Below are 26434 nucleotides of genomic sequence, written 5' to 3'. Positions count from 1 at the left end.
AGCAGAAAAAAATGAGCAAGGGGGCAGAAGACTGCATTTCATGGCAAGAATCTACCATTGCTTTCCTGTCATTCATTATCTTTTCACTTCCTTCTCCAATTTGGAAGAAAAGTTTCTGTTATTTCCTATGTCACTAACAGTACACAGATTTTGGAAGCTCAATCACCTTGGGCAAGTGTGGAAATATTAAGTTTGAAAAAATACTAAAATCTTTTAAATATGCACGGAATGTAACCTCCCTCCATTCCCATTTTCTGACTTAATTATTAAAAGAAAAAAATTCACGTGTTGATGTGGAGGCAACTGGGTGTCATTTCCCTTTAAATAGTACAAAACATATGGGGGCAGGATTGCATTTGTCACAAATTGTCAAAATATTTTTCTTTAAGAAACCAAAATCTTCTAGGGATGGTTCCAAATGTGCCTGATTTCCCTGAGCAGTGAGCAGCGCGACCTTTACGTTAACAGATATATTTATAAATACACATATGGCCTGCCAGGACCTGATTGGCTACTACTGATCTGATGAGCCAGCCACAGAATTATGATGTATCACCTACATGGAGTTTAGGGATTTATTTTTTTTTAAGTTACTGATTTACCTTAGCAGTCTTCACTTACAATCATCTAATTTTTCTGTGCTTATTGACAGGTGCAACTTGTTAATGTGGGCTGTGGAGGCAGCGAAGTCTTGACTGTCTTGATGTTTTTTGTGGGGTCTTTACATGATGGTAGCTTTTTTTCCTGGCAGATTCATGATGTCAAGATGGACAACAATGAGGGACCTAAAGGGAGCCAAATGTATTGATTTGGAAGAGTGCTGGTAAAAACCTTAAATGTTACTGATTTCTAATCTATTTTAGGCACTTGTAGAAGTTTAAAAAATAAGCATGTGTAAGATGCTTCGAGCTTCCCAAAAAAGAGATGCCATGCAAATGCAAAAGCAAAACAGAACGCCCCACCCAGAGGTCAGCTAGGTTCCAGAAAGTACCAGAAGTCAACTATTTCAGAATGTCAAGAGCCACCAAGGGCATATAGACACTGCAGGAAAGGCTTTTACTGAATAGGGTCCTCAAAGTGTTAGTAATATTTTTTCAGATAATTTAGGATGGTATTTTTCAGTCCTTTAAAACCAAATGCCCTCTATTGATAAGCATAAACTCAATCCCTGCTCTCCCCTCCCTTCCTGTGTCTGTGGGGAGTAACTTGTTTAGCACTTCCCTGACTTCTCACTCCCTCTCCTGTTGAGAATCCTCTTGGCTGCTGGGGTAGAACAGGCTTTATCTCCACCAGCCAAGAAGGTTTTATAGAGCTGCATTCGCCAAGGTTTGTGTTACCAAAATGAAAGATATCTTTGTATTTTCAGAACATAAAATTATAATACTTAATGCCCTTTTTCAAACTACACTGCAGCCCCAGGAAATTCTAATCTTCCCCACCCCTGCTGAGAAGCAGAATTAGGAGGCTTCTCTGCCCTCTCCCGAATCCTCTTCATCCTCTCTGTGCATGCTCAGGTTTTCCAGCCCCTCACCTTTCCTTTCCTTTTTTATGTTAACATTTCTGGCTGCTTTTTGATTCCTGAATATTCACCATTCTCTAGCTGATGACATTAAAGGACACTTTCCCCTACACCAGGACGATGAAATTGCCTGAGTGAACTGTGTAGTTTTGCAAATGAGTTAATTTCTTTTTCAGCTTCACAGGCACAGTGAAATGTGTAAATAGGGACCTTAATTCTCCCTCAGCTGCAAATCTATAGTCTTTAACACTTCCAAGGTGGAAAAAAACATATGAATACTGTTCTTTTAAACTCAAAGTGGTTTCACCGTAAATTTCCCATGTCCTCTGCCCTGTGTAATAATGAGTGAATGCTTTCTCTGAAGACACAAATGGAGCTGGTTGACTTTTGGAGAAAAAGAGGGGTCTGTAGGGAAGTTTTCCACCCCCTACTCAGTCCCTTAATTGCGTTAAAATTACTAAAACAATTTTCAGATGGAGCAGAGATTCTTTATATAAGTTAACTGCCTTTTTATATGTGTGGACAAGGTAATCCAGAAGCTTCTGTTCAATAGAAACACAACTCCACTGTTAGCTGTGCATCAGAGGGAGATTCTGGGTCCAGAAATTAATTAGTAAAGAAGAAAAATGGTGAAATTAAATGATGGTCCTTTCATATTCACCAATTTGTTGTGTGCAGTAGAAACCATTCATTAATTTATTCAAACCCAGTTCTTGACCTGCCACTGTATGTAATTCATAAAATTTCATGTTGAGAAAGAAAAAAAAAGGTGTAAATCCAAAACTCTTTCCTCTGTTTTCATGTATGGGGGAAGGTCTTGAAGAGCTTTACACATCTCACTTGCAAAATAAAGTAGAAATGAGTGAGAATTTGTACCATATGCCCACTTATTTTTCTCACTTACAGAAATCACAAGTGATCCGAGCTCATAAAATGTTGGTTTTTATATGAAGTTTCTTTTCTGTTAAGAAATCTCACCTAGGTCTGTGAGGCTTGAGATGGATTACAATAAAAAAGCTTGGTTAGCTTTCAACAGCAAAGAAAACATGTAAAAATTTGCAGAAATAAAATATTGGAAACTTTTTTTTTTTTTTAAATAATTATTTTTTATTGAAGGGTAGTTGACACACAGTATTACATTACATGAGTTTCAAGTGTACAACACAGTGGTAGAACATTTATATACATAATTCTAGGTTCCAGCTATCACCCTACCAGGCTGTTACAATATCTTGACTATATTCCTTATGCTCTACATTACATCCCGGTTACTAATTTATTTTACCATTGGAAGTCTGTCCTTTTTTTTTTTTTTTTTTTGTGAGGGCATCTCTCATATTTATTGATCAAATGGTTGTTAACGACAATAAAATTCTGTATAGGGGAGTCAATTCTCAATGCACAATCATTATTCCACCCCAAGCCTAATTTTTGTCAGTCTCCAATCTTCTGAAGCATAACAAACAAGTTCTTACATGTAGAACAAATTCTTACATAATGAATAAGTTACATAGTGAACAGTACAAGGGCAGTCATCACAGAAACTTTCGGTTTTGCTCATGCATTATGAACTATAAACAGTCAGTTCAAATATGAATACTCATTTGGTTTTTATACTTGATTTATATGTGGATACCACATTTCTCTCTTTATTATTATTATTTTTAATAAAATGCTGAAGTGGTAGGTAGATACAAGATAAAGGTAGAAAACATAGTTTAGTGTTGTAAGAGAGCACATGTAGATGATCAGGTGTGTGCCTGTAGACTATGTGTTAATCCAAGCTAGACAAGGGCCATAAAACATCCACGTATGCAGAAGATTTCTCTCAGAGCGGGGGGGTGAGGTTCTAAGCCTCACCTCTGTTGATCCCCAATTTCTCACCTGATGGCCCCCCTGCGACTGTGCCTGTCTTAGGTTGTTCCTCCCTTGAGGAATCTTACCCGTCTCTGGCTAACCAGTCATCTTCCGGGGCCATACAGGGAAATGTAAAGTTGGTAAGTGAGAGAGAAGCCTTATTGTTTGAAATGGTTAGCTTTTTATTTCTTTGCATATTTATGCCCTGTAGCTTCTATGCCCAGCATTTGTCTTGAAGTATCTTTACCACTTGGAAGAATTATGATACTTGGTAAATTTGATATGAGGCATGAATTCTATTTAAGGGTTGTAATTAGGAAGGAAGAAGAAAAGCTATAGAAGTAGCAGGCAGCAGAAAACATGGGAAGATTGATTATTTCTTTGACATATCTTCTTGTAGAGTAACTTCAGCATGTATAGGTTTTAAGCTACTACTTAAATTGCACACACACATTAACATAATAGGAGTATAGTTACATAACCAAAGCATATCTGTAATTACCAGCCATCTGCAGTGAAACCAAGAAAACCAGTTAGGCACCTTAGGCATTTGTGAAAACTTATCTATGATATGGTGGATATTGTCCAACTGAACTAGAACAGTCTGAGAGAAATCAGACAAATTAAAACAACCCATTCCTGGGGACTGTTCACATGCCATATGTTCTTTTAACAGTAAATAGTTTTTAGTTGTAAGACTTTGGAGCGCTACAATTTGCACTTCTCCAAATTCTTGGTTGAGTTCCAACAGTATAGATCCAGTCCAATTTTGTTGTTTTACTGTATGCACAGGCCAGCTTAGATATCTCCTTCCTCATTCCCATGGCAAGTCCAGGAACTGGTGGGATGAGTGCATCTACAGCTGTAGCAGTGCGTGGATCGTTGTTGGGGTTTTTTGATGATCATCTTCTGGCATGAGTCTTCCAGAGAGTGCAGATGTTGGAAGTTCTTTTTCATATCGTATCTTAGTTCATTTTCGGGGTAGCCCAATTAGGCTTTGATCCTCTGTATAAACACAAACAGACCCTTTGCCTACACTTTTATATGCCCTTTATACCCTTGTGTAGAACTCGTTGGAGGTTACCACACAGGAACTGCCCTTTTTTTTTTTTTTTTTTGCTATCACTAATCTACACTTACATGACGAATATTATGTTTACTAGGCTCTCCCCTATACCAGGTCTCCCCTATAAACCCCTTTACAGTCACTGTCCATCAGCATAGCAAAATGTTGTAGAATCACTACTTGCCTTCTCTGTGTTGTACAGCCCTCCCTTTTCTCCTACCCCCCCATGCATGTTAATCTTAATACCCCCCTACTTCTCCCCCCCTTATCCCTCCCTACCCACCCATCCTCCCCAGTCCCTTTCCCTTTGGTACCTGTTAGTCCATTCTTGAGTTCTGTGATTCTGCTGCTGTTTTGTTCCTTCAGTTTTTCCTTTGTTCTTATATTCCACAGATAAGTGAAATCATTTGGTATTTCTCTTTCTCCGCTTGGCTTGTTTCACTGAGCATAATACCCTCCAGCTCCATCCATGTTGCTGCAAATGATTGGATTTGCCCTTTTCTTATAGCTGAGTAGTATTCCATTGTGTATATGTACCACATCTTCTTTATCCATTCATCTATTGATGGACATTTAGGTTGCTTCCAATTCTTGGCTATTGTAAATAGTGCTGCGATAAACATAGGGGTGCATCTGTCTTTCTCAAACTTGATTGCTGCATTCTTAGGGTAAATTCCTAGGAGTGCAATTCCTGGGTCAAATGGTAAGTCTGTTTTGAGCATTTTGATGTACCTCCATACTGCTTTCCACAATGGTTGAACTAACTTACATTCCCACCAGCAGTGTAGGAGGGTTCCCCTTTCTCCACAGCCTCGCCAACATTTGTTGTTGTTTGTCTTTTGGATGGCAGCCATCCTTACTGGTGTGAGGTGATACCTCATTGTAGTTTTAATTTGCATTTCTCTGATAATTAGCGATGTGGAGCATCTTTTCATGTGTCTGTTGGCCATCTGTATTTCTTTTTTTGAGAACTGTCTGTTCAGTTCCTCTGCCCATTTTTTAATTGGGTTATTTGTTTTTTGTTTGTTGAGGCGTGAGAGCTCCTTATATATTCTGGACGTCAAGCCTTTATCGGATGTGTCATTTTCAAATATATTCTCCCATACTGTAGGTATCCTTCTTGTTCTATTGATGGTGTCTTTTGCTGTACAGAAGCTTTTCAGCTTAATATAGTCCCACTTACTCATTTTTGCTGTTGTTTTCCTTGCCCGGGGAGATATGTTCAAGAAGAGGTCACTCATGTTTATGTCTAAGAGGTTTTCGCCTATGTTTTCTTCCAAGAGTTTAATGGTTTCATGGCTTACATTCAGGTCTTTGATCCATTTTGAGTTTACTTTTGTATATGGGGTTAGACAATGGTCCAGTTTCATTCTCCTACATGTAGCTGTCCAGTTTTGCCAGCACCACCTGTTGAAGAGACTGTCATTTCGCCATTGTATGTCCATGGCTCCTTTATCAAATATTAATTGACCATATATGTCTGGGTTAATGTCTGGATTCTCTAGTCTGTTCCATTGATCTGTGGCTCTGCTCTTGTGCCAGTACCAAATTGTCTTGATTACTATGGCTTTATAGTAGAGCTTGAAGTTGGGGAGTGAGATCCCCCCTACTTTATTCTTCTTTCTCAGGATTGCTTTGGCTATTCGGGGTCTTTGGTGTTTCCATATGAATTTTTGAATTATTTGTTCCAGTTCATTGAAGAATGTTGCTGGTAGTTTCATAGGGATTGCATCAAATCTGTATATTGCTTTGGGCAGGATGGCCATTTTGACGATATTAATTCTTCCTAGCCACGAGCATGGGATGAGTTTCCATCTGTTAGTGTCCCCTTTAATTTCTCTTAAGAGTGACTTGTAGTTTTCAGAGTATAAGTCTTTCACTTCTTTGGTTAGGTTTATTCCTAGGTATTTTATTTTTTTTGATGCAATTGTGAATGGAGTTGTTTTCCTGATTTCTCTCTCTGTTGGTTCATTGTTAGTATATAGGAAAGCCACAGATTTCTGTGTGTTGATTTTGTATCCTGCAACTTTGCTGTATTCCGATATCAGTTCTAGTAGTTTTGGGGTGGAGTCTTTAGGGTTTTTTATGTACATTATCATGTCATCTGCAAATAGTGACAGTTTAACTTCTTCTTTACCAATCTGGATTCCTTGTATTTCTTTATTTTGTCTGATTGCCGTGGCTAGGACCTCCAGTACTATGTTAAATAACAGTGGAGAGAGTGGGCATCCCTGTCTAGTTCCCGATCTCAGAGGAAATGCTTTCAGCTTCTCGCTGTTCAATATAATGTTGGCTGTGGGTTTATCATAGATGGCCTTTATTATGTTGAGGTACTTGCCCTCTATTCCCATTTTGCTGAGAGTTTTTAACATGAATGGATGTTGAACTTTGTCAAATGCTTTTTCAGCATCTATTGAGATGATCATGTGGTTTTTGTCTTTCTTTTTGTTGATGTGGTGGATGATGTTGATGGACTTTCGAATGTTGTACCATCCTTGCATCCCTGGAATGAATCCCACTTGGTCATGGTGTATGATCCTTTTGATGTATTTTTGAATTCGGTTTGCTAATATTTTGTTGAGTATTTTTGCATCTACATTCATCAGGGATATTGGTCTGTAGTTTTCTTTTTTGGTGGGGTCTTTGCCTGGTTTTGGTATTAGGGTGATGTTAGCTTCATAGAATGAGTTTGGGAGTATCCCCTCCTCCTCTATTTTTTGGAAAACTCTAAGGAGAATGGGTATTATGTCTTCCCTGTATGTCTGATAAAATTCCAAGGTAAATCCATCTGGCCCGGGGGTTTTGTTCTTTGGTAGTTTTTTGATTACCGCTTCAATTTCGTTGCTGGTAATTGGTCTGTTTAGATTTTCTGTTTCTTTCTGTGTCAATCATGGAAGGTTGTATTTTTCTAGGAAGTTGTCCATTTCTCCTAGGTTTCCCAGCTTGTTAGCATATAGGTTTTCATAGTATTCTCTAATAATTCTTTGTATTTCTGTGGGGTCCGTCGTGATTTTTCCTTTCTCGTTTCTGATACTGTTGATTTGTGTTGACTCTCTTTTCTTCTTAATAAGTCTGGCTAGAGGCTTATCTATTTTGTTTATTTTCTCGAAGAACCAGCTCTTGGTTTCATTGATTTTTGCTATTGTTTTATTCTTCTCAATTTTATTTATTTCTTCTCTGATCTTTATTATGTCCCTCCTTCTGCTGACCTTAGGCCTCATCTGTTCTTCTTTTTCCAATTTCGATAATTGTGACATTAGATCATTCATTTGGGATTGCTCTTCCTTTTTTAAATATGCTTGGATTGCTATATACTTTCCTCTTAAGACTGCTTTTGCTGCGTCCCACAGAAGTTGGGGCTTAGTGTTGTTGTTGTCATTTGTTTCCATATATTGCTGGATCTCCATTTTGATTTGGTCATTGATCCATTGATTATTTAGGAGCGTGTTGTTAAGCCTCCATGTGTTTGTGAGCCTCTTTGCTTTCTTTGTACAGTTTATTTCTAGTTTTATGCCTTTGTGGTCTGAAAAGTTGGTTGGTAGGATTTCAATCTTTTGGAATTTTCTGAGGCTCTTTTTGTGGCCTAGTATGTGGTCTATTCTGGAGAATGTTCCATGTGCACTTGAGAAGAATGTATATCCCGCTGCTTTTGGATGTAGAGTTCTATAGATGTCTATTAGGTCCATCTGCTCTACTGTGTTGTTCAGTGCTTCCGTGTCCTTACTTATTTTCTGCCCAGTGGATCTATCCTTTGGGGTGAGTGGTGTGTTGAAGTCTCCTAGAATGAATGCATTGCAGTCTATATCCCCCTTTAGTTCTGTTAGTATTTGTTTCACATATGCTGGTGCTCCTGTGTTGGGTGCATATATATTTAGAATGGTTATATCCTCTTGTTTGACTGAGCCCTTTATCATTATGTAGTGTCCTTCTTTATCTCTTGTTACTTTCTTTGTTTTGAAGTCTATTTTGTCTGATATTAGTACTGCAACCCCTGCTTTCTTCTCACTGTTGTTTGCTTGAAATATGTTTTTCCATCCCTTGACTTTTAGTCTGTACATGTCTTTGGGTTTGAGGTGAGTTTCTTGTAAGCAGCATATAGATGGGTCTTGCTTTTTTATCCATTCTGTTACTCTGTGTCTTTTGATTGGTGCATTCAACCCATTAACATTTAGGGTGACTATTGAAAGATATGTACTTATTGCCATTGCAGGCTTTAAATTCGTGGTTACCAAAGGTTCAAGGTTAGCCTCTTTAGTATCTTACTGCCTAACTTAGCTCGCTTATTGAGCTGTTATATACACTGTCTCGAAATTCTTTTCTTCTCTCCCTTCTTGTTCCTCCTCCTCGATTCTTCATATGTTGGGTGTTTTGTGCTGTGCTCTTTCTAGGAGTGCTCCCATCTAGAGCAGTCCCTGTAAGATGTTCTGTAGAGGTGGTTTGTGGAAAGCAAATTCCCTCAGCTTTTGTTTGTCTGGGAATTGTTTAATCCCACCGTCATATTTGAATGATAGTCGTGCTGGATACAGTATCCTTGGTTCAAGGCCCTTCTGTTTCATTGTATTAAATATATCATGCCATTCTCTTCTGGCCTGTAGGGTTTCTGTTGAGAAATCTGACGTTAGCCTGATGGGTTTCCCTTTATAGGTGACCTTTTTCTCTCTAGCTGCCTTTAACACTCTTTCCTTGGCCTTGATCTTTGCCATTTTAATTATTATGTGTCTTGGTGTTGCCCTTCTTGGATCCTTTCTGTTGGGGGTTCTGTGTATTTCCGTGGTCTGTTTGATTACTTCCTCCCCCAGTGTGGGGAAGTTTTCAGCAATTATTTCTTCTAAGATACTTTCCATCTCTTTGCCTCTCTCTTCTTCTTCTGGGACCCCTATAATACGGATATTGCTCCTTTTAGATTGGTCACACAGTTCTCTTAATATTGTTTCATTCCTGGAGATCCTTTTGTCTCTATGTCAGCTTCTATGCGTTCCTGTTCTCTGATTTCAAATCCATCAATGGCCTCTTGCATTCTATCCATTCTGCTTATAAACCCTTCCAGAGTTTGTTTCATTTCTGCGATCTCCTTTCTGGCATCTGTGATCTCTTTCCGGACTTCATCCCATTTTTCTTGCGTATTTCTCTGCATCTCTGTCAGCATGTTTATGATTCTTATTTTGAATTCTTTGTCAGGAAGACTGGTTAGGTCTGTCTCCTTCTCTGGTGTTGTCTCTGTGATCTTTGTCTGCCTGTAGCTTTGCCTTTTCATGATGATAGGAATAGTCTGCAGAACTGGGACGAGTGACGGCTGGAAGGACTTCCTTTCTTGTTGGTTTGTGGCCCTCCTCTCCTGGGAGAACAGCGGCCTCTAGTGGCTTGTGCTGCGCAGCTGCGCGCAGACAGGGTTTCTGCTTCCTGCCCGGCTGCTATGGAGTTAATCTCCGCTGTTGCTGTGGGCGTGGCCTGGCTCGGGCAGCTACTCCAAAATGGTGGAGTCGCGTTGGAGCAGGAGCTGCTGGGAGGCTATTTATCTCCGTAAGGGGCCTCCCTGCTCCCTGCAGCCCAGGGGTTAGGGTGCCCTGAGATCCCGGGTTCCCTACCTCTGGATTAAGTGACCCGCCCTGCCCCTTTAAGACTTCCAAAAAGCACCCGCCAAAACAAAACAACGACCACAAAAAAAAACAAGAAAAAAAATTTTTTAATTAAAAAAAAAAAAAAAAAAATTTTTTTTTAAAAAAAAAAAGGTGGTCGTTCGTTTTTCTTTATTCTCCGGTGCCAGCCTCAGGCCTCTGCTCACCGGTCTTTCTGCCCTGTTTCCCTAATATTGGGGTCCCTGTCCCTTTAAGACTTCCAAAAAGCGCTCGCCAAAACAAAGCAGCAAAAAAGCAAAAAAAAAAAAAATGGTCGCGCGCTTTTCTTATGTCCTCTGGCGCCCAGCCTCCAGTGCCTGCTCACTGTTCTTGCTGCCCTGTTTTCCCAGTATCGAGGGCCCTGCACTCTGGCCCGGATGGCTGGGGCTGGGTGTTCGGCAGCCCTGGGCTCCGTCTCCCTTCCGCTCTGCCTGCTCTTCTCCCGCCGGGAGCTGGGGGGAGGGGCGCTCGGCTCCCGCGGGGCCGGGGCTTGTATCTTACCCCCTTCGCGAGGCGCTGGGTTCTCTCAGGTGCGGATGTGGTCTGGATATTGTCCTGTGTCCTCTGGTCTTTATTCTAGGAAGGGTTGTCTTTGTTATATTTTCATAGATATATGTTGTTTTGGGAGGAGATTTCCGCTGCTCTACTCACGCCGCCATCTTCCGCCCCCTGGAAACTTTTATGTTTTTCCATTCCTAATTATGTAGTTGGAAATAGCATATATTTTTTAAGCTGTTCTTCCGTGACTCTCATTTTATTTTTAACCATTATGTGGAGTTGCCTTCTTGTTTTGATACTCTTAATTTAATGTTATTAGAGATATTTATTCCTGGGTTAAATTTGCTTCTCACTTAAAAATTTCCCAACAGTTTTGTGTGAAAATTATTCCCATGTGAAAATGTTATAGTAAGAATAGGCTAGGATTAGCATGGTCAGTAAGAACAGGTAAATTCTTTGTGTAATAAAAAACTGGGCCTTGCCCAACACCTTTGCCTTCAACTTCTCAAAGGTAATCTGTCATACCTGATAGGAGGATCTGTTTTAGAGTGGGAGGTGGCCCAACTGGATTTTAGGGTGGTCTGGCCATGCCAGGAAGATGACCATACAATTTAGGGTGGGGGCTTTGGGTCTTGGGATCTCAGTCAGCCTGCTGGTTGAGATCAACCATGAAAGCAGTCACTCAATAAATCAATAATGTCTGCATAATGCAGCCCCAATAAAAACTCTGGACACTAAAGCTTAGGTAACCTTCCCTAGATAGTGATACTCCGTGCAGATTGTCTCATATCAATGCAAAGGGTGATACATTGTAAGGACAGTAGTAGTTTCCATGCTTGTGACCCACTCAGACTCTTCCCTGTGAGTCTTTTCCTTAGATGACTTTCATCAGTGTCCTTTCTCTGAATGATCCACAATCAGAAGTATAACAGCTTTTAGTGAGTTTTGTGGGTCCACCTAATAAATTATCAAACCTGAGGATGGTTTTGGGGAACCCCTTAAACTTTTCAGTGGCATTAGAAGTGAGAACAGTCTCGTGGAGGACTGTATCTTCAAACTCTGCAGTTTGGGTAACCCTGGCAGTTAGTATCAGAAGTAGGAATTCTCTAGAATAACCTTGACTCACTGAAGCTTGTGGTTTAGGAACAATTATTACCATACAAAAGACAAAATCTGCTTTTCTGTAAGTGAAGTCTCTTTTAAGTCATTTTTTAAATAAGCTGAGGAATAAAAACATACATGTATGCACACTAATATTCGTAAAGATAAAAGCTAAACTCACAGATTAAAAGAATATTCTAGTAAGTAATCTTAAATCCTAAGGGTTCCTTCCCTACCAGGTTTCATATTTTTTGACAAGGAAGAACACTTAAAGATAGCTCATCTGAGAAATGACCTATGATAATGCATGAGAAATCTGAAAACCTTCCTGAAACTTGAGTCAAGAAGCTAGAAATGAGACTTAAAAGATATAACAACAAAATGCAATGTTCATACCTTCTTAAGAACTTATTCAAACAATGCCTGTTAAAAAGATAATTTTGAGACAGTTGAGAAAAATCTCATGTTAATTTTAAAAATTTAATCTAAAAAATTGGACTGTGTTTTAGAAAACTGAAGGACAATCTTGCTAAATCTGATAACATTGTTATGTAACAAAATATCTATATATTTTTAAGATGCACACTGAATTATGCAAGAGTGAATTAGTATACTATATGAAATTTACTTTAAAATAATTCAGAAATAAAAGAATAGGGGATAGGTGAAGCACATGTGAGGAATCTTATTTGTTGAATCTTGATAAGGGAATTGTGGGTTCACCTATTATTTCCACTTTTGTATATGTTTAAAGTTTTTCATAATAAAATGTCTTCACGTATTTAAAGAAAAGAGAAACCAGAAATAAAGTGGAAGCTTGCTAGCCCCCAATACTGAGGAGGAAGCTCATACTTTCTTATGAAGCCCCCTGTCTGGTACATCACTATCTGTAACACAAGGCCCTTGCAGCCTGACACAGCTAATATGCCCTCTAAAACTGAACAACTATACTTACATAATATATGCCCTAATCATTCACAAGATCCAGTGGTGACCAATAACCAGAGTATAGAATGGAGGAAGTTTATAGTTATATTAGACTGAGGTATAAAGAATTGGGGTAGTTTGTCATACTACAAATTTTATCCTAAAACAGAGAACAGTTTCAAGCCCTCAGGCACATGGGAGGGAAAAAAAAGGGAACTATATCCAGTTGCATCCCTCCCCAATGAGGCACTACTCATCAAAAGCATTTTTTTTTTTTGGTAAATAACGTCCAATGTTCCATAGAACAGCATCCATCTCTATGACATTCTAATCTAGATGGGAAAACTAGTGGCGATATGAAATGCTGACCCACTACAGTGTGTTATAAGAATGATAAGTGTCCTAACACACCTTTCTGAACAAAAGCCTCTATTTATGCCACACGCAGCAGGAGCGTGGCTGCTTCTCAAGTTTTTCCTTGTTGGCAAACAGGTGCCACTCAAAGCAGTGGCATCCTTAGTGCCACAGGACTGCCTCAGGGGCCGTTGTACAGGCCACCCTGAGCAAGAAGGGTGAGATGTGAGTCAATTTGTCTCTTTCCAACTCTGGGAAGGCAGCAGAATAGTGGGGCATTCTAAAATGCAGTGATTTAATTGCTGGAGCCAAATCATTAGTTAAATACAATTGTTTTCAAAGAGCTGTTATTACAGGCTTAAGTGTAAACATAGCAAATAGAGCAGTTACAGGTGCCCATCAGATAACCGTATGCCTATTGTGCTACTACTGTGTACCACAGATTAATTTACTGTATTTAGACCCAGCTTTGCTTCCTGGCAGTCATGTGCCAACAGGGCCCAAGCATGTCAGTTGCGTCTGTGTCTTCATTGTGCAATAGATCTCTTTTCATTTCCCTTTCTCTTTTCTCACAGACCTGTTACTAGTTTCCCCAAATGGCTTATTTAGAATTTTCTCATTTCTGAAAAATGCTATTTTTAGGAGCAAATGACGAATGCATAGAAATCAGATAATGACTCCTTTTTTTTATGCTGGCTCAGTTTTCAGTTTTACCATGACCAGATCTTGCTTTGTGTTGGTGGCACCATTAAAACCCCAAACAGAATTCAGCCTCAGGCTCCTGATGTAGGTGACATCAGACAGGAAGTGCTTCATGTCTTCCTGAGGACAGTGTGAGGTGAGCCCCCAGGTATCCTCATTTTGAAGCTAACATGGCCACCTGGCCATGGCTCTTTGGTGCTGATGGAAACCGTAAGGCCTCTACCTCCCTCTTCTCCCCCCACTTCTCTCTCCCCCTTTTCCTTTCTTCCTTCTTTCCCACTTTTTTAGTTTTATCCCAAAAGACCAAGGGGATGTAGCAGGGCAAATATCACCAACTTTGAACCTCTGAACCTACTTCAAACTCACTATCTGAGTGGGGGAATGCTCATCTTTTCATCCTTCTCTCCTTACTGGCCAGCCAGCTTTGCACTAGGGAGATTACTTGATAAATGTTCTCAGAAGTATAGAAGAAGCTGCACTGTCTTGACTGGAGTGAGTGTTTTGAGTATATTTCAGTGATCAAAGCAATCTCAATTTCCGCTCCTACAAATAATCTTACATCATCATGCTCTGAGATGGGATTTCTCAACCTCAGTACTACTGAAATTTTTGGTCAGATAATTCTTGGGGGGCTGACCTGTGTATTTAGCAGCATCTCTGGCCTCTACCCAGTAGACAGTGGTAGTGCCCCACCCCTGGCCCAGTATACACAACACTCATTTGGGACAACTTAAAAATGTCTCCAGACATTGAAAGGTGTTCCCTGCAAGGCAAAATTGTCCATGTAAGAATCACTGCTTTAAGATGTAACATCAGTGACCTCTTACTTTTAAAGTTTTTAAGAAGATGGCTATGGCAAACTGATGAAATTGTAACTTCTCCACACAAGTTGAGAGAAAAGAGGAAGCTTTTCATTTTGTACTCCATGTCCCATAAATGAGTAGAATTTTTTGTCAAAGAATCACAACTATCTTTTCATAACAAAATGACTTTAAGATTAAATTACTTTTGCATTTTTTTCATGATTACAGTATCTTATTTATAATAATTTTAGTCCCAAATCTTTACCAGCATCAGTGATACTTACTGATTCTTATTTGCTCTCCACTATAGAAAATCTCTGAGTTTAAGCAAAAGGATCTGTCTCGGGTATTTGGTGGTTATATATGTGTACCAGCTCTGAAAACCACCCTTAATAATTGTTTTCAAGTTACCTTATGTGCCAGCTCTTTGCACTTAAGCAGAGATGAAAGCGACAGCTAAATTGCTGACTTCTTGATTGAGATGAAGTGTTTGTGAATGCAGTGTGTTATTCACTTAGAATACTGTACAATTCAAAATAAAATATTTTATCATAGGTAGCATTTATTCATCTGCCAATTTGCAAGACATATTCCAACATAGGAAATAAATCAGTTTTAACCTAGCTTCCTTCCCTGGATGTGTACTCTGAAAATGCCTCTTTTTGAATTTCACTCATTTTCCAGACAGAGCTGCTCATTGCCTAACTTTCCAGTCATCAGGAGTGACTGACGGCAACCATTCATGCTCCTAACAAAGCCAGTATGGAACTTAAAAATGAAGGTCCCAAGTTTTTTTGATTAATTCATACTCAACAACCTGAGTCCTTCACAGTGGTTCTGTTGGGTTGAGAAGAAAAGATCCCAGAAGAATCAAAGCTCTCTTTTGGGTTTTCTGAAGCTTTCAGTATATCCAGAAAGCACCATTTGCTGTAAGCAACAGGCATGTAATGGTCCATAGCTCTTGAGGTTTCTGCTTTCATGGAACAGATCCTGATTACCTTTTACCAATTCTGATCAAGTCAGCAAATAACTGTGCTCTGGTTTGTGCAAGACCAAAAGAAGATCCACTTTGAGTGGGAACACTGGACATTAATAAATCCTTTCACTGGGCCTATTTTTCTTTGGAGCTATTTCTTGTCAGGTTTAGAGAGTATGCAGGGTCTGCTCACTTTTGAACTTGTGCATTTCTAACCTGAACGTGGATTCTAAGCAACCTTTTATTCAAAGGAAGAATAACAGATCGAAAAAGAGATTGATATTCCAACCTTCTGAGTCTTCACTTTGTGCTGACAAATTAATCGTCTGTTTTACATTTTTGGAACAGTGAGGCTCTGTTCGGTTTGCTAGGTCACACGTTTCTTTGCACTACACCTTAGTGACAAAGGAAGCTTAGGGGTAAAAATGAACCCAGAGATGAGTCAAGAGTTTGGCCTGAGTTCTGTGACTCAAACATGGACAAGTCATTGGTCCTGACAGTCTGTCCTGTGACAAAATGGAAAAGACCTGTGGCAAACCATGTTGATGGAGACTGACACATTTTCCAAGGGATGTTTTGTCTCTAGACTCTGTGGAGTCATATTTAAATTTGCTCACTCACTCATATTTAAATTTAACCCAGACAGCCCAGTCTAAACCCCAATGGATGAAATAACTGCCTAAATATACCAAGTATATTTGGTAATTCAGACTTTCTTCCCTGGAATGAAGGATTGAATTTCTTTTAGGAATAATGATGAAATGTTCTATTTCTTGATCTACATGAGTTATATGAGTGTGCTCAATTTGCAAGGATTAATTGAGCTGTATGCATATTATGTGGTTTCCTAGATGCAATACTGAAAATTTTTATTTTAAAAAGAATAATGATGAAATTGATAAGAATAATAAAAGTTTATGGAAGGGGAAAAAACTTCCCCATGTAACCATAGCACCTTAGTGAGCTTCCAGATATCATTTGTGTAGTCTAATCAAACATTTTTGCAAATGTACCTCTATCGAGCATTTTTATGAGAGGCTTATCATACAAATATGTATTTTTTACATATGCATATAGTCACAATTTCATTTTGTGATGCTGAGAATCTCCGAAATCCTTGCTGCTTTACTGATAAGTTTTTGCTTATTTAATTAGACTATAATGGGTATTGAGACCAGTGCTGTTAGAGTGTGTATCATTTCATCATGCCATAGTGAGTCCGAGCATTTACCATATACCGCTGCTGCACTCAGTCGGAATAACTTTGAGAGTCAGTGCAGGTTTCATTCTGAATATCCTGCTACTCCTGCTACATGATACAATCTTGTTGAGGTCTTCATCCCCTTACACCAGCACTCTGAATTTGAAATCCAATTTTGAAACCTCCCAAGTTATAACCCAGAGATCTCTGTAATCCACATGATATTTTAGTCCACACATTTGGTAAAACCATATGAATTTAGATTTCTGGTGAGAAGGAAGGGATAAGGAAACTAATCTGAGTTTCCTTATCTGGGAACACTTCTTGTTCCCAGTTACCCTCATTCTTAAATAATGAGTGTTAACAGTTTGGTGCATATTCTGTACATTCATGATGGTTAAAGAGACACACAGACATGAGCACACATATGATTTTTTTTATTTTATTACAAAACGGGATTGTACTATACATATTTCTCAGCACACTGCTCTTCTTTAAGCAGTATGTGTGGGCATTTCTCCAAGACAGTTTTTGTAATTCCTACACATTCTTCTTGAGAGCCACATCACAGCCTATGAGCATTCATGCTGCATACCGTTTTTCTGCCCCTATAAAAAATGATGCAATAAATACACCAGTACATTTATTCTTATATACTAATATTGGTTTTACAGTAAGATAATTTTTAAAGAAAAGTGGATTTTAAATGTATTTTCAGGTACATTATAAGAACTGAAGATGAGTTAGCCAGGCATTGGGCAGACGGAGATCCTTACTGGGCTTTGCTCAGTGCCCAAGAGGAATTGCAGGGACTTGATCAATCGTGTCCCTGATTGAGGAGTCTGCAAAGTGTCAATCTTTTGCAGAAAACAGAGTATAAGTTGCCCGGGGCTGGGGTAGGAACAAAGACTAACTGTAAATTGGCATAAGGACTCTCATTGGGGTGGATGAGAATGTTCTAAAACTGGATTATAATGATGTTTGCACAACTCAGTAAATTTACCAAATTTTATATATTGGGAGCATTTACACTGGGTGAATTTCATGGTATGTAAATTATACCTCAATAAATTTGTTTTAATTTTTAAAGCAGTTCATGGGACATCTTTTTTTATATCATAATTATCTTTAGTATCATTTTCTTTCATTTCTTATCACTTTATATCATCATTATCAGCTTTTTCTAAGAAAAAAGCTTTGCTTCAATAAAGTCTATTGCAGCCCACCACCACCTATTTGATTTATTATACTGTCAGGATTCTTGGAATTTGCTCAATAAATATTTTATGCATTTAATGGAATAAACCTTTTTGCTTCTGCCAAATGCTGTAGTCTTTTCCGAGGGTAGCAGAGAAGAAAGCCAGGGTCTTATTTAGACACTGATGAATGTTATCGGTTCTGTTCATTCATTCATTTAACAGTTCTATACTGAGTACCCAGTGTGTGCCAGGGACTGTTCGAGTCATTAGGGATAGATAGGTCTGTGTCCAAGAAACTCAAAGATCCCTTTTCTCTTGGAGCTTAGCTGGTCTTGGAAGTAGCATCTTCTGGCTGCCCTGCACTGGCCTTGGAATTTATACATGAGCTTAAAAGTCTCAGAAAAGAGAAAGGACCACTATTTCATATTTTAAAGCAGGGCTTCCCAAACAAATTACCTGGGTTTCTTAACAAGAATGCAGATTCTGTTTCATCAGGGATGGGAATCAGAATTCTGGGTTTCTGCCGGGCAGTCAGGTGGTGTTGATGCTTCCAGTCTGAAGACTATACGTTGAGGAGTAAGGTTTGAACATACAATGACGTGTGTACACAGCGGTCGCGGTTACATGAGGTTGGGGTGTATTTCCTACCCTGTGTTGTCCCCATCTCCATCCATTTCCTGGGATCCAAATAAGCACGGGAGTGGGAGGGTTGGCAGCCAACAGCTCTTGGTCATGACCTGGTACCTCTTCGGTGTGTCTTTGCTGGATCTGGATGTGCTGCTCACTGAAAGGAGGAGGAGCTTAGCTGGTCTTGGAAGTAGCATCTTCTGGCTGCCCCTGCTCCTACACCAGCCTTCCTGTCCACGTGTTTGGTCTGGAGGTTAAGGAGCCTGAGATTTTCCTGCAGAGCTTTTGTAACTCTTCTGTAGACTCTTGATGATTAAAACATAGGATGCAACTAAAAATTATGAACCAGTGGATTATAATGATTGAATTAGGAAAGAAAACTAATCTTTTTTTAAGTGCCTGCTGTGTACATTTCAACATTCCTGTGATGCTTAAATCTTAGGAGGGATTTATTATTTTCATTTCCAAGCACGAACACTGTGCCCTCAGAGTGTTTTGCTGATTTTTTTTTTTGTCCAAGATCACACAATGGCTAGTTAGTTAGCAGAACTCAGATTAGAAGAGAGTATTTTTATCTGACTTCTAAGAGGTCACAATACCCTTGGCTTCATATCCTACTGGAGAGTTATTAGTTAGGGCAAATTTCTTGTCTCTTAAGATCTCCCTCAATTTTTACAATTTTTGAAGTTGAAACACCATAATTTCCTTAAAAAACATCACTTCACCCTCATGCCCCACAACTACCCAGACACTCTGAAAATACCATGGCTTAAACATTGTCTATTATAAATCATTTCACCTGATAACCTTTTGTGAAGACAAACTATGGGAAGACTGTGTTCCTGTCTCTTGTTCTTTTCAAATATTTAGCATGACAGTCAAGGTATGTTCTAGACACAGGCAACTTTAGGAATATAGAAACATCATCTGTTGGAGAATAATTGATTCTTGTTGTATGCCTGATAATATTTTTGGCTAGTCATCTTTAGAACATAAAATTTAATTAAATGTAGTCACTAATTAAAGTGTAGGGTATGTGACTGAATTCCTGGGAAATTAGAAAAAACATTTTGGATAATAAGTAGAATTCTCTTCATCTTTTCCGTTTTTTTTTTTTTTTAATTTCTTGACCTTTTGTCAAATGCAGTGCAAAGAAAATGTAATTAATGCAAGTGTGTTTTGTACTCCCAGTAATAGATTCTTTCATTGAAACATAACCTTTATATGATGCTTCTGTTATTACTGGCTGTCAGGTGAAAATTAAAGGAGCTTGCTCTGAGCTTCAGATTTATCTTTCTGTCTACAAAAGGCTGTGTGAGAGTCTGAGGACGTACATAGCTTTTACTGATGATACTGTAAATTAGTCCCATCAATCTGTGGTAAACACAATCCATCCTCTCCTTGAAGCTAATGGCCTGGGCCAGCTGCCATACTTAGCAGCCCAGTATCTTTCTGTGTCTTATGCTTGGAAAATACCTCCAGCTACCAGGAACTTCTACTGGTTAGTGTGTTGATGTAGTTGTTTACCTAAGACAAGAATGGCAGCCTGCAGCAGGTCATGCACTGTCACAGAGTGGAAAAAGTGCCCAATTTAACAATGGGATATCATGTTCTGTTCATTGTAGCTCCATGGTAGTCAGATTCAGAAATGCAACTAAAAACCAACTTAAGGAATACACAAGTGCCTTCCATGCCCTGTCTCTGGAGGGTTTGTCCTTTTTTACTTTCTGTACTATAAACATTATCCCTGGTTGGCTCCCCAAGGGCAGTACCACTCCCGCTCCCCCAACCAAATCCCCACAGTAATATTATCAGTCTGGGTTGGCAAAGGTACCACCCTTTGCTTTACTTGCATTACTAAAGCTGAGCCACAAAGCCACTTAAATGGCCCCTCTACTTCATGGCTACTTCCTTGTATTTGATGGCTGTATCAAAGGATAGTCCCAACAAGCACAGAGGTGACTTTATCTCTGGCTAAGTCACCTTGGACTTGGAGATGAGATCCCACTTGGCCAAGCACCAGAAATTGTCCCATTTCCTTGATAACTCAGGCTATGCAGGGGTACAGAATTTGACCTCACGGTTTATGAGAATATGGGGCATGTCTCCAGCAGGGCTGAAATGCTGTGGGAGCAGGCAAGGACTGCTCCAGCACTCTCTGCCAGTTTTTTTCAGAGCTCCAGAAGGGCAGGAGATGTGTGAACATGTCAAATTAATGAAAAACAAAGTTAAACATTCAGAACCTGCAAAAGGGTTCAATCCAGAAATGAGCAAAGGTTTGGGAAGAGCCTTTCATTTTTTTAAGTGAGGTTTATTCATCCTCCATAGACACAAAAATAAGTCTTTCAAAGAACATGAATATTTGAGGCATTTGGCAACATGCAGACTCTGGCAACCTCTCCTTATTTATACCATGTAATTATACTTGCCTTTATATATGTGTCCTTTTCATTACTGAGCCTAACACAGTCTTTTGTGAAATTCCAGTTATTGATTAGCCCTGGCAACTCCAAAACATGGCTTTTTATACATCAATAAATCTCTCTTTTCCCCATTCTTAAAGCACAGCAGATCTTGTTGGACATTTGGGAGAAAACAACTTAAAATTCATATCCAGATCTTGGCTGCTAATTCAGGACTTTGTTACTATGAGATTTGCCAAGTTTTTAGCTTACTCCTCACTGAAAGTACAGAGTTTGGGGGTGGGGGATCCCTGTAGCTAGAGTAGAAACAGAGTGACATCATTAGAACTCAGCTAAATCAGTGACTCCCATGAAATCCTGGCCTTGCATCTCCTCCCCCCCTTTCTTTTTCTTCTCCTCCCTTCATTGCCCCTCAGCCCATCCTACAGTCAGTTCTCAAACTAAAAAAACAAAGGCATGACTATAATGTCCAACAATGAGCTGTCGGATTTGTTTGCATAAATACAAATTAACAACTAAATACCTGGCCTTTTTAAAAGAGGTTTAGTCCTTTTGCTAGTTATCTACTTGCAGTGTTCATTTTCATTAGGGAACTGGTACCCATTTTAAAGGAGACAATATTTCTGGGGAAGAAAGTAATGAAGCATGAGTGGGGGCATCAGGTGTCTCCACCTTCCCTTGCCAAAGTTATCATTGTGTCTTATCCACAGTGCAACTAAGGAAATTTAGTAGCAACCAATTATTCTAAACTCAGTTATAGTTAGGGTCCAATCTCTCTGAGAAGAAAAGAACCAAAGTTCTTTGGTAATGCTATTTTCATATCACACATTTCTGTCAAGATATGTTGAGATCCTAACTTATTTGAGGTTACATTAGTACACGTAGTAAATGGCGCCCTTAAACCTGGAAGAGTTAATGTAACTCTTTATGCTGCCTGCTTTGCAGTCACTAAAGAGCTCCTCGTTCCTTTGAAATTTAGAGACTTGTTCTTACCTTTGTGGGACTGTGCGGAGATTTGCATGCAGACCCACTAAACCTGCCAACTCCGGCAAATGGTGAGTAAGTCTTCTCAATATGGGTGAGCCCACAAAACAGTGTTTCAGAACAGAACACTGTTTCCTCACAGCAAGTTTCCTTCTTCCTATTGAATGTTGGCAACCTTGATTTTGGAATATTTTTGCATTTACAATCAAGAAACTTTCAAAGAATGTTATTCTGACTGGCTTATTAGGACCCATGATTTATGGCATGTTTAATTCCACCTGACTTCCACTGGGTGGTTGCTTGGAGAGAACATGGAATTTATTTGGATTTTGTCGAAGCCCAAGAATAGCATATTTTTGTCACATATCAGATTCAAGCCTGTATTCCAAGCATTTCTTCATTTTACTGGTTTGTTTATATATATATATATATATATATATATATATATATATATATATATACTTTGTAACACTGAAGTGATGAGTACATCTGGGTCACTTAGGGTACCATTACCACAGCTCCTGGGGTCAGAAGGCCATGACAAACCATACAGCAAGAGCACAGTGGGTTCTGATGAACCATTTACTTTCTTGTAATGCAAGAGCCTATTTAGGGTGATCCTTGTGCTGCTGTCAGAGCAATGAGGGTCAGTGGTTGTGGTGACAAATTAGTTTTGACAAGCTTAATGACCCCACAGAAGAAAAGTCTGTGGCTCTGATAGCAACTGGGGATAACTGGTGAGCTCAGCCACATGGCGAATGTGTTAAAATCCCCCAATTCTCTATGGCAGGCCAATTACACCATTCAGCAAAGGGGTGGAAGGTTGCCATCCACTTATTTAGCCTTACAAAAGCATCAGCAGGCTATATTTCAATCAATTGAATTTGGTTTGGCAGGACATCAGGACATTGAAAGAAACAACAGGATCTTTCAAACTATGTTCATATAAAAACTTGGGAAAAGAGCAAAATGAGAATTTTTATAAGGCAACAAGTGGATAATGCTGATCTCACTGTTGGCAGGTTCTGCTGGTGCGTTACAGGCTAACCAGGCTAACTCACCCTCATCTGCCCAGGGTGGGGAGGCCCTGCGAAAAAGCATAGGCTCATTAGAGAGCATGATGTGTACATGATTATCAATTATTGGTCCACCCAAACACTATCTTTTCATTAACTTATTCAACAAAAAATGTACTGTGAACCTACTGTGAATTGGGACCATTTAAGGAGTCAGACTAAGATAAACGAAGCAGGAAAGATCTCTGCCTGCCCGAGACTTAATTCTAATGGGCCGATATGGTTACAGACAAGTAAGAAACAGACCAGATGTTGACCACCAGCTGGTGGTAGGTGCTCCAGAGGAAAGACAGAGGAATGTGGCAGGTGTATTAGTTTGCTAAGGCTTCCTTAACGAAGTACCATAGACTGGGGTGCTGAAAAAATAGAAATTTGTTGTCTCATAGTTGTAGAGGCTGCAAATCTGAAGTCAGGGTGTCAGCAGGGCCATTCCCATCTGAGGGCTGTGAGGGAGGGATCTGGCTGAGCCCCTCGCCCTGGCATGTAGATGGCTGTCTTCTCCCTGGGTTTTCACACCATCTTCCCTCTGTGTCCAAATGTCCCCTTTCTTGTAAGACACCAGTCATACTGGATTAGGGCTCTCTGAAGACCTCATGTGTTTTGATTACCTCAGGTAATTTGATCACCTCTGGAAAGACCCTGTCTCCAAATAAGATCACATTCTGAGGTACTGGGGGTTCAGGATTCCAACATATGAATTTTAGGGACACAGTTCAACCCATATCAGCACTTAGCCACTTAAGAGAAAGTGGTCAGAGGGCACATCGGAGGGAGTAATAATGGAGTTTAGATATGACACGAAACCAGTTCTGGGAAGAGGTGGAAACAGAAAGTTTGGGCAGAAGAAACGACATGTAAGAGACCTTGAGGTGGGAAGGGCTTTCTGTGTCTTAGAAGAGTAGCTGGAGTGCCTGTGAGGACGAGGGAGGACACTAGGTCAGAGAAGGGGCAGGGACCAGCCCAAGTGGGCCTATTGGCCGACTATAGAGAAGAATGTGGACCTTATTTCGAGGGGTGGGAAGCCATGAGGCACTTCAGTCCGAGGAGCTGCATGTTCTGCTCCTCATTTAAAGCCTGTGTTTATAGGAGGCCTACTGAGAACAAAGCAGTGTGTCCAGGGCTTTCCTACAGTCTGTGCCACAGCCTGCCCTGGGCCTCTTACCCTGGATTTCACGACCAAACATTTCTTGCTGCTCTCTCGTGGTCTGCTTCCATGGCGTGCTGTCTGTTTTCCCACATCTCAGCCTTTGCCTGTGATAATTTCTCTGCCTGAATTTCCTGGAGTGCTTGTACTGCACATTGATCTCTTACCATCCTTGGACACCCATCTCAAGAGTCACTTCCTCTATGGTAGCATCCCAGATTCATAGAGTCCATCACTGGCTTTGCCTGGGTCTTTGATTATATCACATTGTATTGTATCTGTTTATGTGGCCACCTGACCAAAAGCTGGGTACTGTCCCTGAGGGTAAGGGCCCACCCCAACCCCCTTCGTCTTTCTGTGCTGAGGGCCTAGCCCAGTGCCCAACCCCGAGTTGGAGCCTGTTTACTAAATGAATGACTACATGACACATAAGGCAGGGCCCTGCACTTAAGAGAAGCCCTTAGGAACTCTTGGACGAACCAAATAGAGTGGAGAGAATGAAGGGCTAATAGGCACTCCAACATCGGGCTGACTTCAACCCCAGCTGGTGCTACTCAGGGGCTTTGTTGCTTAACTTCTTGTAGCCTGCATTCCTTTACCAGTAAAATGAGCCTAATGATTCATGACATTTCTTAAAAGATAATTAATTCAGGAAACTTTTGTGACTATACCTGCCCCGTGGCCTGGCACAAGCTAGATGCTCAATAAAGGGGGGCTTCCATTCTCTCCCCCTCATCTTCAGATGCAATATTATTATTACATGAGGGGAAAGCATATAGAGATTTATGAAAAATCTGAATTGGGCAGTTGTTCACTTACAGACTTGGTACATGGCAGATGTTTACCTCCAAGATATGTTTTTAGAAAACTGGGAGAGTAGAGTGGAAGGCAATGTTAGAACATTCTGGTGGAAAATCAGGGATTTGAAGGAGTGGAGGAGTCACAGCTCCCCATTGCCAATCAGCTTTTCTGTAAAGCACCGTAAGAGAGTAACATTTGTGCCACGGGTTTCAGCATGGAGGGGCCAACTCATGAACCATGATAATCCCTTTGTTTGGGGCTTTTACCTCCCATTCCCAGGAGGCTGCCTGATCTGCAGCATGCCCATTTCAGGCAGAGCATTTTACACAGTCTTGTGACATCTACAGCGTGAGTCTTTGTGTGGACTTGAACAGATGATGTAAATACTGAATTTTTAAGACAAAAGGAAGAATATGAAGCTCCTTACTCTGTGCACCCAAGCACCTGGGAATGAAGATGAAAGAAACCTCACCAAGGAGCCTGTTGGTGCTAAGATTTCTTTGTTTTCCAGATTCGTGGTATATGTGTGTGCCTAAGAGCAAGGTTTTAAATATGGCTTCTGTTTAAAATCACTGTTCTCTTGTGTTGCATCTGAGGTGAGGATCCTATTTTCTAAGTCAGTACTGCCGTGGTGGTGTATCCTTCAGGCACAGGCTGAGTCTCTGAGTTGACATGTCTGCAGTCTTCAAACTCCATGTCCAGGTTCCTCGTAAACTCCCTGTAGTTTGGGTCTTTGTTCCTCCTGCACACGCAGTCTCGGCACCTTCTCCTCACTACCACCTCAGAGCAACTTTTACAATCTTCTTTTAAATGTGCTAATTATAAAGGTGAAAGCAAAGACATTAATTGGCTAGGCAGCCAAACCGGAGAAGTGTTATTCAGCCCAGAAACATTGATTACTGCATAAACAAGAACAGGTTTGATGTGTAGGAGTATAAAACATTCTCAGGCAAGGACTCCGAATCACCGCTTGATGGTGATTTTATCCTGCTTTCCATCTGAGACCCCAGGCCACACCTTCAAAGAAAGAACGGATATATAGATAGGAAGGCACTTTGAGATTTTCTTCCCATTCTGCGGCACTGCAGGAGGCAGGTGGCTTAGAAGCTCAGGAAAGATTTTTCAGATTTTCGCTCCGAGGGGAGGGCTTACGCCACGCTGCGAGTTGCGGGGCCAGGTCTGGAAGACGGGCGGTTCCGAGACGGTTTGTCAGAGACGGGGTGGGGGCGCGATCAGCTTGGGGCCGCAGGTGCGGATAGATTGTTCTCGTTACTGACGTGCCTGAGAGTTGAGGCAGAACTCTCCCCTTTTGGAGGGGCTCTCATTTTTTCAGTGAAGCTGCAGAAGAAGAAAAAGCGAGATAAAGACTAACCACCCAAAGTTGTTAAAGCATGGTCAGCCCTCCCCTGTACAAGGCTGTTTCTGTAATGGAACTGCTGTGGGGGGGTTATTCACAGTTGGCTTAAGGAAGGAGCCACTTTGGTAATGAAAAGAGGAAAAAAAAAATGTAACCGGTCTATGTGATCAAAAGAAAAGAAAAAAATCAAAACAAAACTCCATG

General features: G+C 40.2%; 1 protein-coding gene across 6 annotated transcripts in view; it reads left to right on the top strand.

Annotated features, from left to right (window-relative positions):
- The window catches only part of GLIS3 (GLIS family zinc finger 3), a 429892-nt gene that overhangs the window by 285529 nt on the left and 117929 nt on the right, over window positions 1–26434 (top strand). The window lies entirely within an intron of this gene.

The sequence above is a fragment of the Manis pentadactyla genome, chromosome 3 (genome assembly GCF_030020395.1).
Source record: "Manis pentadactyla isolate mManPen7 chromosome 3, mManPen7.hap1, whole genome shotgun sequence".
NCBI lineage: Eukaryota > Metazoa > Chordata > Mammalia > Pholidota > Manidae > Manis > Manis pentadactyla.
The sequence above is the reverse complement of the archived record's forward strand: the minus strand, read 5'-3'. Positions and strand labels throughout refer to the sequence as shown.